This window comes from Sander vitreus, chromosome 11 (assembly GCF_031162955.1).
Source record: "Sander vitreus isolate 19-12246 chromosome 11, sanVit1, whole genome shotgun sequence".
NCBI classification, from domain to species: domain Eukaryota; kingdom Metazoa; phylum Chordata; class Actinopteri; order Perciformes; family Percidae; genus Sander; species Sander vitreus.
Genome location: NC_135865.1, coordinates 12,663,670 through 12,676,652, shown reverse-complemented (window position 1 = coordinate 12,676,652; position 12,983 = coordinate 12,663,670). Strand labels below are relative to the sequence as shown.

Sequence of the window (12,983 nt, the reverse complement as noted above, 5' to 3'; positions counted from 1 at the left end):
CTGCCTTGCCTGTTTTGTGTGTTTTGAAACAGGAAGTCAGACAGATTGTTATATAATTTTCTTCAAAACGTGCAAACTGCATCCTTTCATGCAATTAAAAGATTTTATAGCGACTAAAAAATACAGTTCTTGAATCTTGTGAAAAACATGCAAATTTGTAAAACTGAAAAGATGTCTGGAGAACTGATTTGACCACTTATGTTTGGTATAACTATTCTGCCATTGTTTGGATTTGAACTCTTCTTGTTGTGACTGTGACTTTGACCATAATCACCAGGGAGAAAAGTAGCACCAGTAGAATTTAAATGATGTTATCCCAGTGGTTTTGTGCTGTAAAGTCAAAGTCCACAGACAAGGATCAACAACTATGGACTCAAAGAATATTTGTTTGAGATTCCATCCCACTGTGTTTTATTTATATGACAGGCTTTTATCAGGAAATGTTTCCTCATTAGCCCAACCCAGGTCATAGTAACTTGGATAATTTACTGCCCACGCAGCACCACAGTCTGTCTTTCTTCTGTTTAGCTTGATGACAGACTTACTCATAATCACCAACTGCTTTGTACAATATCCTAAAACTAACATACAGTATATAAAGTCTATTTGAGGGCGAATTTCCATTTAAACCTTAATAGGCCAATTTCCTGGCCATTAATTATGAAATTAGAGATACATGAAAAAAGATAATCAGATTGAGACAATTAAACCCTGATTGTAAAGCATTGGGGTTACACCGACAATGTAACAGTTGGTAGAGCCAGCTTATGTTTATTGTATTTAAGGCATTGGATGCTGTGTCATTCATTGCCTTAAAATGAAAATACCTAAATAAAAGCTTAATTTCTAGTACAGTGACAAGCAAATCGGAGAAAGCTGATTGCAAAATACATTGTTCTGTCCATAAAATCTATCATTACGTAAAGAATAATTTCTAGACAATAGTGCCTTTTAGTTTGCAATGTAATGACTGTGGTGTTTGTTCCTCTCCAGTCTTTGTCTATGAGCAGGTGGGCGCTAGAGCCTGTTGAAGCCTCTAAATGTCAGAGCAGTCTTCTTCACCCCCTTACTTCTTTAATCTGTGTATTGCACACACACATTCAAACAGCAAACACACACAAAATCAAAGCTGCCTGAAGGCGGTAGCAAAACTGAGAAGTGTAAAGCCTGAACAGACCCCAAACTGTATCTTTTCATCTTCAGATTCCTATTTACCTGCCTGTCAGTTGATTGTTTGTTCCCATCTAGATCATATCTCTGTTTGACTCATACTTTCAACACAGGGGTGATACACCTGCCCTCACTTTCTCTTCCGACAGAAAGACTTTTTCTCAGACATTGCACGTATTAAGGAAAACAATAATTTGCTAAATAAAGAAAAAAAAGAAACTGCATTCATTTTGAACCATTATTAATGTTCTTTAATCTGAGCTTTAACTCAAGACTAAAACGTTTTATACATTTTAAAAATAGCGGTTTAGTAGTGCCCCTAGCGCTCCCCCAGGCCATTTGACCGAAAACGAGAATACAGTCAATCTTAAAAGTGGCGTTTCCATCCTAAATATGCTTTTAAACGAAAGTTTGACTCAGGTACAGTCACAAAAAGACCCTTTTGACCATTTTGGCAAGAGTTACACTTTAAGGAAAATGAAAGTTTGTTTCTTGGGAGAATGTAAAGGAATTCTGTTAGGAGAAGAATTGTTAATAATCAATGTTTTTCTTCATATGGTGGCCAGACATTGCTCTTTGGGGGAAAGTCAACCATTAGAGTAATGCATGTTCTTTCTCTTGCTTATGGCCAAACCACCACTTCATTAAAAAATCCCAAATGTCAACTGCACCTTGTGGTTCAGGTGAGGATGTGTTGTGCTGTAATGAAATACCCACCATGTTAAAGAATGGCGGAGGACAGTCTGTGCTAAAGAAATGATTGTTGTATGAAATAATAAAGCACTTTGAAATAAGTAAGCAGATGGCTGTCAACCAAGTTATTAGTAATTCACTGTGTAAGTGCGAAGTAAAAGGTGATCTATTGTTTCCTACAATAATACTTTATTGTGTGCTTTGGGTCTGGGGTCTGACATCTGGAAAATTAACTGTTGACCTAATGTCATGGTTTTGACCCTTCAGCGAAACTAATGGCACATGAACCTGCTGGAACCACCTACCAACAGTGGCCATAACGGGATGCAAACGACATGAAAGGTTTAAATTAGTAAGTAGTTAGAAGAAATCTTGACATTCTCCTGCATTCCAGCAGTGTAGGATTTATTGAATGCTGGATGCACTAATTGTTATAGCACAAACTCACTTGTTATATTTTCCTCAGGACAGATCGCTGAGACTGCTTTGTGGCTCTAGTAACGAGTCAGGTTCCACTGCCTGTGACACTTCTTCTGCAGATCCTGTTAGCTGTCTGGAGGTGTCACAAGCATTGGAAACTACTGCATCCACACCTATCTACAGACACACTTTACCCACTCAGATTAACACCAAAACACACCTCATAGAGGCGCTGGAGTCTGACAAGCATTCAGCCAGTACACCATGTCGATGAAAATATAATGTGAAAAATATGACTATATAGAAGTATATACAATGTAATTTCTATATTAGCGAGAAAGTCATTCATTTCCTTACTTATAGTGAGTAATATACCAACACATAGGAATAGTGTATGGTCGTTAAGTTAACAATCACCCCATGGATTGTCACTTTTTTTGAGCATGTAAGAATCATGTGGCTTTTGTCTAAGCTACAAGTGGCGCAGCCTGTCCTCTGGGTTTCAGGTTACAGCGCAGGGAGCAGTTCCAGATCTTTTTCAACCCAGTGAGAATCCACAGCAAGGTTGTGCAATTGCCACGGTGACAAATCCTATTCCTGTTTTTCCTGCCAGGTAGTGGTGGATGTTTGGACTGGCCCTTAAAACTTCACACACACCAGCAAAGACATGCATATATACACACACACACACACACACACACACACACACACACACACACACACACACACACACACACACACACACACACACACACACACACACACACACACACACACACACACACACACACACACACACACACAAACACGCAGACACACACACCCAGTTTGTTTCTTTTACACACAGAAGTTAGTTTGGCTAGTTGAAGCAGTGCAGCAATGTGGTATCACATGCTGTAGCTTTAAGTTTCGCTGCTTGTGTTTGATCATGTAATGTGAGAAACTGGGAAATTATTAATGCATTTCCGTTACAGATTGGTGTAATGTCAGTGTTGAAACATTGGAGGTGAAACAGGGGAGAGAGTGGTGCTACTGAGCTTGAGAATCTGTGGGGAATACTGAAAACTGGCATGGGTGGTTTTCTTACTACGATCTACCCACTTTAATGATTTACAGTAAGATGTTCAGTGGAAGGGCTGGTATATTGTTAGCAATGGAATATCCTCAAAATATTTTCAATTCATGCAAATTAACAGGTGATATCCCACAAAGTGGCTAAGCAAATTACATCTATGTTTGCAGGTTTGCAGGTTAGCTGGAAATCAAGCTATGTTTGAGGCCAAGCTTATGACACCCTGTGCAAAGGCCTCCAAAGTGTAATGTCGGGCTGGTTTGCGGTCAGGGCGCTTAAAAGAGCGAGGTCGCAATGGGGAGGAAGTAGGACTGTGGGGGAACTTCCACTTTCCTTCCTTTGCTTATCCGCGTTATACAGCCATGTCTAGTGGGGAGGAACTGTGGGGTGAACAACACGCACAAAGAGATAGACAAAGCGGGGAGAGGCATTTAAGACTAAAACAATAGCTTGCTTCTGCATCTGACCCTAGAAAAAGGAAGTCAGGAGAAGAGCAAAACAGTTAAAGAGAGAGCAAAGGCAGCAAGGGCAAGTGGGGAAAGTAACCAAGAAAGGACATCAGCACACACATCAGATGCTTCATGGTAAGTCAGGCTGAGAGAGTGGGAAAGAGACAGAGAGCAACAATAACTGAGAAACTGAGAGAGACAGAGATAGAGGGATGAATGCATCTGACACAGGAAGATAGAGAATGTGACAGAAAGAGAGAAAGTGGGGTTTTGTAGGGCAGTGCACACCTGCTGATCAGCTTGAACTGTGAAAATATACTGGGAAGCAAGATACAGTTTGAGGGCTGTCATGAAGCAAACAGCCACAGGCTTATTGTAGGAACCTGACAGTGGGATGTGGGGATACAGGCACTGGCGGTTTGACATAAGTGGATACACAGCTGCAGTGTGCTGAACTGAAAACAGGAAATAAATGTGAAGACAAAACCTGTTTTTTTTTTTCACATAGACAAATAAAGAGAAGGAAGTTTCATACATTTCTCACAATAAGCCTAATCTGAATGTCAGAGGTTGACTGAGAAGCATGTATGATCAGTGTCATTTCCAAAAATAGATTAGCTTGGACTGTAAATATTTTTTCATCATTTTCAGTGTGACTGTGACGAAACTGCTATTCGTCTGCAGAGTATGTTATCAGTTTTTCGGGGGGGGGACCTAAAAAGGTTTGACTGAAGGAGTCATGTTTAAAATGATCACAAGTGATTTAAAGGGCAGCCACACATACTGTAAACCAAAGTGCAAAAGTAAATGTCAGCCCTTTGTGTTATCCCATTTGCATCACATTCAGTGCTGAATGTGGGCTGGGGAGACACTGCGTGTTGGACCCTACTTGTCATTTTCTGCACTTTATCAGTCAACATCACATCAAACTACATTCACTCTACCACCATAACACCTTCAGCTGTCTTTATAGTACATTACCTTTTGTGACACTTATGACAGAACCGTAACACTCAAACTGAAATGCATTTTTGATTCATGGCTTTTTTTTAAATTCTATTTGTACTCCTGTAGTTGTACCATTTGTACGTTATCAACACAGTGGGTCACACTCACAGTTGTTTCTGTACAATGATGCTGACAAGGTGTCGTCTGACAGTCTGAAAGGTTTGGCATTACTGTCCTTCTCAGAAGAGGCCAGTACTGTTACTCAAACTGAAGTGTTGTAACTGCTGGTAACCCTGCAATCACGATGTAAATGATTTCTCAAATGAAAAGCAGGACTATCAAAAAAAAAACTTAAGTTCTGTGCTAAAAGATACAAATTATATGATGTTTGTAAAGCTGTTAATTTATCAAAAGTATATATAAATACCATGTCATGGAAAAACTGGCTACTTAGAGAATAGTTGTAGTAGTTTACAAAATATCAGTAATCAAATAACAACAGTAATTAAAGAAGTTCTTGCTGTTGATTAATTGTTATTTATTTAGTGGAGAAACTACTTTCTAGACTCTGCCAATCTGTTATTCACACATTCAGCTTATTCAGCTTGTAACTCAGGGAAAACAGAGGAAGAAAGTCAAGAATATAGCAGTTAGTGCAAGTAGTTTTGGTACACATCTCACCTTCTTTTTTTCAAATGTCAGCACGTTTCTTGTGGTTGCAGGCACTTAGGTCAAGAGAGCAGTGGAGAAGACTCAGATGGAAAGACTGACATACTTCTAACCAGTGCTGAGGCCTTACCTGGTTCTGCCTCTTTCACAAACATTGTCCATGATGTCTGAGTGATTAGAAAACCACCAGAGGACCCACTATAAAAGGTTATTGTGCAGAGGTACTGTATGTTCCTGCTTACCAAAACTCTGTAATGTCTCTGTAGCATTATTAACTGCAATATTCTTCATTCTTTATACAAATATATGTACCTTCTACATTCCTTTCACCGTTATTGTATTAATCAATGTATCAATTGTCATCCTTCAGTGAGGTGAACCAAAGTCAGTGCACCTTCAATGCATGCATTGCTGTCATTATCACCCATTTTCTGAGACCAGAATAAACATTCTCTCGCAGGTGACACGACGACAGTGCAAGGGCTGAGAGAAACTGAACCATAACAGAACAAAAGGAACAGCAATTTATATTATATGTATATGTAGATCTCTATTCTCAAGTTAGAATGTCTCTTTAACTATGGTAATCATTGTGACAGAACATTTAACAGGCATTATGTCAAGTCACCAACATGAACTATGTTTTAGCTCTACACCGGCTTCATGAGATTCATGTGTAGTATTTCCCCAGTGTGGCTATGAAAATGTGCTGGAAAATCCAACTAAAACCAATTTATGATTGTCATATATTGCTATCTTGCTGGGCAAACTGGTTTAAAAATCAGGCCAATGCTTATTTTTCATTTGTTTTTATTACAAGATGTTGTGTTCCTGTTAATGTAAATTTAAACTCAGCACAAAATTGTGACTTGCATGAAGCGCTGAGTTGTTTTCAAAGTTATGTTGGGACTTTGAAATAGGTTCCACTGGGAAAGTCACAATCCAAAACAAGACAAAATAGCCTAAATGTGAATGGAGTTCACATCCAGGCACTTTGATCAATCTTTTCTGCTGTTTGGTTCTTTGAAAGGAGAGCTTGGACTGTTCCATTTCATGCTGAGTGATTTTACAAGAACATAAGATAATACAAGGCCTGTTTATTTATGGAACTATTGCACTTGAGCAGCCATGTATCCATCCACTGTACAGTGAGTTTAAGCTCCTCCTAAAAGCTTTGGTTTCTGTAAAAACAGGAAAAGGAAGCCCTATTAGTTCAAGCCGTGAGTTTTTATTAAGGCTGCTGTATATTTGTAATTTAAATTACCCTTGCATTTGTCTTTTTTTGCAAAAACTAAATCTCACTTTTAAGATTTGTGTTACTAAAGTGAGAAAGAAAACTTTGACTTTACATATATTGTCTTTATGAATGATTTTTTTCCAGATCTTTCAGGATTTCTTATCTGGCTGTGTCTCAATTGTGACTCTATTTGTATCTTGTTCTCCTTTAATACACCCACTGATACAAGAAACACACTTTAAGAGACATGCACAAACACATTCAAAACGTTATAGCAATGTTTTTTCCCCTTTTTGCACTAGCTGTGCTATTGGAGGTCCTTTTTGCATTCCACTTCAGGCCCTTTCTCATACTGCCATCCAGTGGTGACTTGTTGCAATCAAACATTAGAAGCAGCATGCCATCGCTCTGGTTCTTGGATATAAACAAGATCATATTTAGCATTGTTGTTTGTGACATATTATGTTTACCAGTCTTTGTTTTAGTTCTTATCATTGGGAATCTTTTATAGATATTCTGACAGAATTGCCCCCACTAACTTTTCTGAGTCAATACTATTCCATTCTTTTCTATTATATATTGTCTGTCTGTCTGTCTGTCTGTCTGTCTGTCTGTCTGTCTGTCTGTCTGTCTTCCACAACAGCTATAGAGACACCCCTCCCACCTCCCCAGCAGTGATGATGACACTTCCCTCTCAATCCTGTAGATGGCAGCAGTGTACAAAAGAACCCCACCTCTCTCCGCTGATCACCTCCCATCCCCATCAACTTAATGGTGCAGTAGTAAAGCCCATTCCAGGCAGCCATTAAATAACTTGAGAAAAGTCCTCTCTCTGCCTCATCCTCATGTCTCACTTGACACGGTCGGCCTCATTTGAACTTCTGACCGGCCAGTAATTTGCAATGTAAGCTATCCAATTTACAACACCTTCACAACAGCGCATGCTAACGATTATTCATCACTGCAGTGCAGGCTTCAAAAAGAGAGAGTGTGTGTGAGTGTGTAGAGTGTGGGCATGATGCTGAAGATATGTTAACACTGTAGAAAAGCTACTAGTTTATAAAGGAACATAATTGTCAAAACAAGAATACATATGTCCACATAACCGTTGCACAGAAGCACACTAAACTTATATTCTTGCGATAATCCAACTTGAAACCTTCTAAAAGCAAAAGCAGCACAAACCCCCCCCAAAAAAATTAAAAACATGGTCCATACAGTCACACCGCTGCGTAAAGAGCACTGACTGCATCTGAGCTACAGAGACATTAGTGCTGTTGGCATTGGTATGACTGATAATAATGTTTAATGCCTGGTGTCACTCCAGTGAATCAACAAACATATGAACTCTTGACCTGCAGTTTCTTTCACAGAAAAAAAGACACATGATGCATCACCCTCACCCTGAAACTGATCTGGTGCTTTTGGGATTTTGAGCAATTCCATCACAACCCACAGCAAAATTAGCCCGCTCCACTCAGTGGACAGCGAGCATTCGTCAGCAGACTCTGCAGTGAGATGCAACTCGATGGCAGTCAACGTTTCCCCTAATGGGAAACAATTACACACTCAGTGGCTTCTTCAGTGACTTCTGATGAGACTCATTCACTGAGGAAATGGCCACGTAATCATGTGTGTGTAATGCGCTAACGCTGCTTATTGCTCACTGAGTCAGGCTCGTGCACAGCCAGTCAGAGTTTCAGTTGACACTTTAGCCACCATATGAGTTTGATGAGAGGACAAATGTGAAAGGAAATAGCAGTAAGTGTACAACACGCACAGCCATTGAAATCCCTCTATTGCAGTCACTTTAAATGTGTCCACACAAACAAGTCTCCCACAAAGCCAAATCATTCCTGTTTCTTCCTCTTTCTCAGGAGACTGACTTTGTGAATAGATTACACTGGGAAAAAGCTACTTTTAGTGATTTATATCCAACGGGGACTACTGCACTGATGTAAACTCTCAAGCACCGAAATTACTCTTTCAAGTAGGTTTTTGGGTTATTGTTTTTAGCTTTGGTGATAGATTCTGTCACAAAATGACTGCTTCAGCCGTCTTAAAACTAGAACTTACACTAATAGAAGCTATTGCTCTTAAGTTTGAGTCAACACTTCAGTAGTCTTTAATAGTTTGAATGAATGAAGATTTTGAGTGGGTGTTTGGGTGTTTGTATTTTAGTAGTATATCATTGCTGTCAGGGAAAAGTCTAATCTTACAATTTAGAATTTTTTTTCCGCATATAAATCTACAGGATACTGAATAGATTTTTTTAACACAAGCTGCAAAAAGCAACTCCCTATAGAGAAATTGTGCATAAGATTATAGTGAGAGTGGAGTGATAAGCCAAGCAAAATGCCTGTCAATGGTTATCTCAAAAGTCACCCGAAACTGATATTGACATGTATTTCACTGCATGAAGATTTAATGTCTGAACCTACGCGACAAGTCTAATGCCATGTAATCCTGAGGGCAATTAATCATGTCATTGTGGCTGCTGATAACAAAGTTATCTATCATTAGCAGCAACAATTTTAGATAATTAAATTGACTGCGTGTAAAAACACTTTCCATCTTCATGCCACCATATCCACTGATCTGCATTTTGAATTTGTCTATGGTGAACTAATCTTCTGTGAATCATAAAGTTTCCAGCTTCCTTATAACCCCTCCCCCCTCCAGTAGAATTCAGACTGGATCTCGCACATATCATGTTAATTATACATTTGAAGCTGATGCAAATAGTAAGCAACATTGTCAATTTTCTTTATGATTCAAGCCAACGGCAAGTTCCAAAGTGGTGGTCTAAAGTATTTGTTGGTTATTCAGTTATTCAGAATCTGGACCATTCTTCTGCTTTTACTGAACCACCCATTACCCAACCTTTTGCAATTTTGATAATTGGATGTTGGATTGGATGTTGCTCATTAAGTATATAAGACTAGCCACTATATATATATATATATATATATATATATATATATATATATATATATATATATATATATATATATATATATATATATATATATATTCAATACTAGGACAAATATAAGACTAGCCAGGTTAAGAAAAGACAGTGTATCAAGAAAAAGAACATTACACATATATTATATTATATTTAGTGCATGCTGCAGCCATTTTGATATTGATTTAGCATTCCCTCGCTGTGTAAAAAGGCTGATATACTATGAAGTGTTTTCAGTTTTTAGTCTTTTAGCTCTTTAGTTACCTTTCTAAGACTACTTCAGCAGTATCTATTCAGTAAACAGTTTTGTTTTGACAATAACAAATGTCTCAAAGTTTTTGCAGCCCTGGCATCGAAGAAATGGAAGTATATATGAAAGAAGTATTAATCTTCTTTCTCCCTTATTGTTTTGGAAAGATAGGAGCACTCTGAGGCATGAAAGAACACCTGTGGTGCTATCTGCATAGTCTTTTGTATAGATGCATTTGACTGAAGTGTTGATTTGCTCAAAAAGAGGCAGTTTAGTGCTGGCTATTATGTGTTTGCTGTTTAGACTTAATTTGATCTAAAATCCCACTCCTAACCTCCTATTTGAAGAACATTGTACCATGTGCAGAAGCAGACAGAGGTCAGTGCAATGGTTGCATTTAACCACAAATGAGTACATGCTTTTCATTTTCACCAGAGCCATAAAACACAATGTTTTCCTTTACTGCGACTGTATGAAATGTCTTCTTGTGTTTGAGTCTCATTTAACATAACAGTCGACTAAAATCTCTGAAAAATGAAGAAACCGTGAACAAAAAGTCTAAAGACTAACTAGCAAATCATCAGCACAGGACATGCATTTCAATCCTAAACTTCCTTCATCTCTGCAACATGTGGCTGGGACAGTTTATCATACTGAAGGTTTATCTAAGTGTGGGGGAGAAGTGCTGTGCTGCAGGGAGAGATTGCCTTTACTTGCTCGGCACCAACAGAGCAAAACAATGTGCCGCATGATAAAAAATTGCTTCATAACTCTCACAATGTGTGTCTGGCATCATTATGAGGCACAATAGCCTCTGGAGGGCCCGGGCTTTTATTGGCGTGCCTCTTGCAGCAGCAACGTCTCATCCATTAAACAAATCAGGGGGTTATGTATTAGATTAGCTGTACAGCAGGCACCAGGGAACGCCGAGAAGAACACATGAAACCTCGTCTCATTCCCTCTCATAATCCCTTGAATAAATGACCTAATTGACAGCATTAGGGTGATACTGTCAGAAGGTGCCTCTTAAAGCGTAATGTATAATGAAAATACACAACGTTGCTAAATTGCATTTTTGGTATTAAAAATGATAAACGGCAGCCGTTTGGGGCATATTTAGAGTGAGCCTCCCCTCGTAGCATGCTGCCAGATCTCATTTTTCCATAATTCTTAATAAATTTGTGGTGTCAGTGATATTAAAAGCCCATTTCTGCTGAGGAATATTTAATAAAGCTTCTGTGTGATAGGAAGCCAATGTCACACAGAGAGTCAGGAAACTAGTTGGTGGCAGCTTGGATCGCCCACCCCCCACTGTGTCACTCCACTGGTTTTATGACCTATAAGGTGAGAAATGGACTGCCCCCCACTGGTGAAGGGTCAATACTGCAGCGGAGGTTCAAGAAGTGCCCATCACAGTTCAGTGCACTATTCATTCTGCAACCAAGCTGAAAACAACACAGCCTTTTGACTTTCTTCAAAGTGAAAACTGTCTGCATCCCATTTTCTTAAAGTGTTGGGTACACTTGACTCAGGGAAGTTCAGCTCACTGTTCCAGGATCAGAAAAAGCACCAAGCCAGGCAGTGGGTGTGTGTGAGGGGTGAGCGAGTGGTATGCCTCCCTATTAGAAGCAAACACAAGCATTGAATGATTTCTGGGGAGAAGTGACCTGCCTATAGCTAAAAGAAGGGTGTTTATGGACTTGAGTAGATTATTGCTCAGGAATATACTTTGATGTAATGGAAAATCAAAAGGAAGGTAAACTGCCTCCTCCAGTCATAACAACCACTTTCAGAAGAGCAAAAATATCATACTTTTGTCCCGTAAAAGACCCCATTATTATACTTGCTTGTAGTTGATTGTACCTGTTATGGTGCTTACATATCAAATCTAATATAAGAGTATACTGTGTTTTAGCTTAAATAGGTGGCTTAATTATGCAAATATAAAGATAAAATTAACTTATTTTACACTTTTACCCAAGTAGGCTACATAGAGTTGAACTCTAAATATTAATATGAATCTGATGAAGAAACAAGAATAGTGCACTCTGTGTATGTGTGTGTGTGTGTGTGTGTGTGTGTGTGTGTGTGTGTGTGTGTGTGTGTGTGTGTGTGTGTGTGTGTGTGTGGGTGTGGGTGGGGGGACAGTAAGAGTGCATGATTTCCGTTCCAGATGTTTGGACATATTGTTAACTCCAGGAGGCGTGCACCTTTTTCCAAAAGTGCGAAAGTAGGCAGCAGCTGGATCAGAAAGTTATGACCTTTTATTACATTGTTTCCTATGCTCCCATTATATTAGTTAATTTTCTGTCATTGCAAAGTCACTGCTTTCAAACTATTACAAATAGCTCAGTGAGCAAAATAATATCACTATCTAAACGTTCTATTTGACATTGATTTGTGTCATTTAAACTGAGCCACCCCTTGGGGAAATGATTACCCTGGGTATGGAGAGATATTGCCTTCAACAGTAATGTACTCTGATAACTAAGGAAAAATGGAAAGCTTTGCTTTAGATGCACAATGAAAAAAAAGTCTGTCGAAATCGCTCTCGTTATTGCCTGATCATGTTGATTTATAAAATGAAGCAACTTTAGATAGGAGGAATAAACATTTAGAGTCACAGGATTAACAGCAAACCGATTAATGATTAATTCACTATAAATGTGATATTAATATAATGGAATATATTGTAGAACTGGCCATCATTCTCACTAAACTCAAAGTACAGTTCTGAAAGTTCAGTGCAGTGACGTATTAAATTCACAAAATCTCCAATATGAGACATTATCAAATCTGGATCAAATCTTCAAAAGCGCATGGGAAAGCTACCTACAAGTGATATTCAGCTCTATTTCACCCATTACACCTATAAATCCTCCTCGCAGGCAGCATTCATCTCTGCTGTGCTCCGTGTGACAGGTGCAACGGTGCCGACGCACTAATTCATGGGGTTTTGGCAACTTGTCTCAACCAATGGCAGCGCGTATGGAGTTGTGGGTGGTGGGGTTTAGGGTGATTGTCGTGCACCTGTGCCAATCACAGAATCAGTAGGAGGAGTTCAGGGACTCGGAGGTGTGTCTGAAGAATACGAGTCTACAGCTGCA

The 12,983-nt window shown here is 39.0% G+C and overlaps 1 long non-coding RNA gene across 2 annotated transcripts; it reads left to right on the top strand.

Moving 5' to 3' along the window:
- Positions 1-3,714: 3,714 nt before the first annotated feature.
- On the top strand, positions 3,715-9,594 carry LOC144525131 (uncharacterized). Of its 2 annotated transcripts, none has more exons than XR_013502663.1 (3): positions 3,715-3,939; positions 5,475-5,642; positions 7,302-9,594. It is a non-coding gene; the product is annotated as an uncharacterized LOC144525131 (long non-coding RNA). The 2 variants fall into 2 exon arrangements; XR_013502664.1 differs by lacking the exon at positions 7,302-9,594 and adding an exon at positions 5,882-7,281.
- Positions 9,595-12,983: the final 3,389 nt, after the last annotated feature.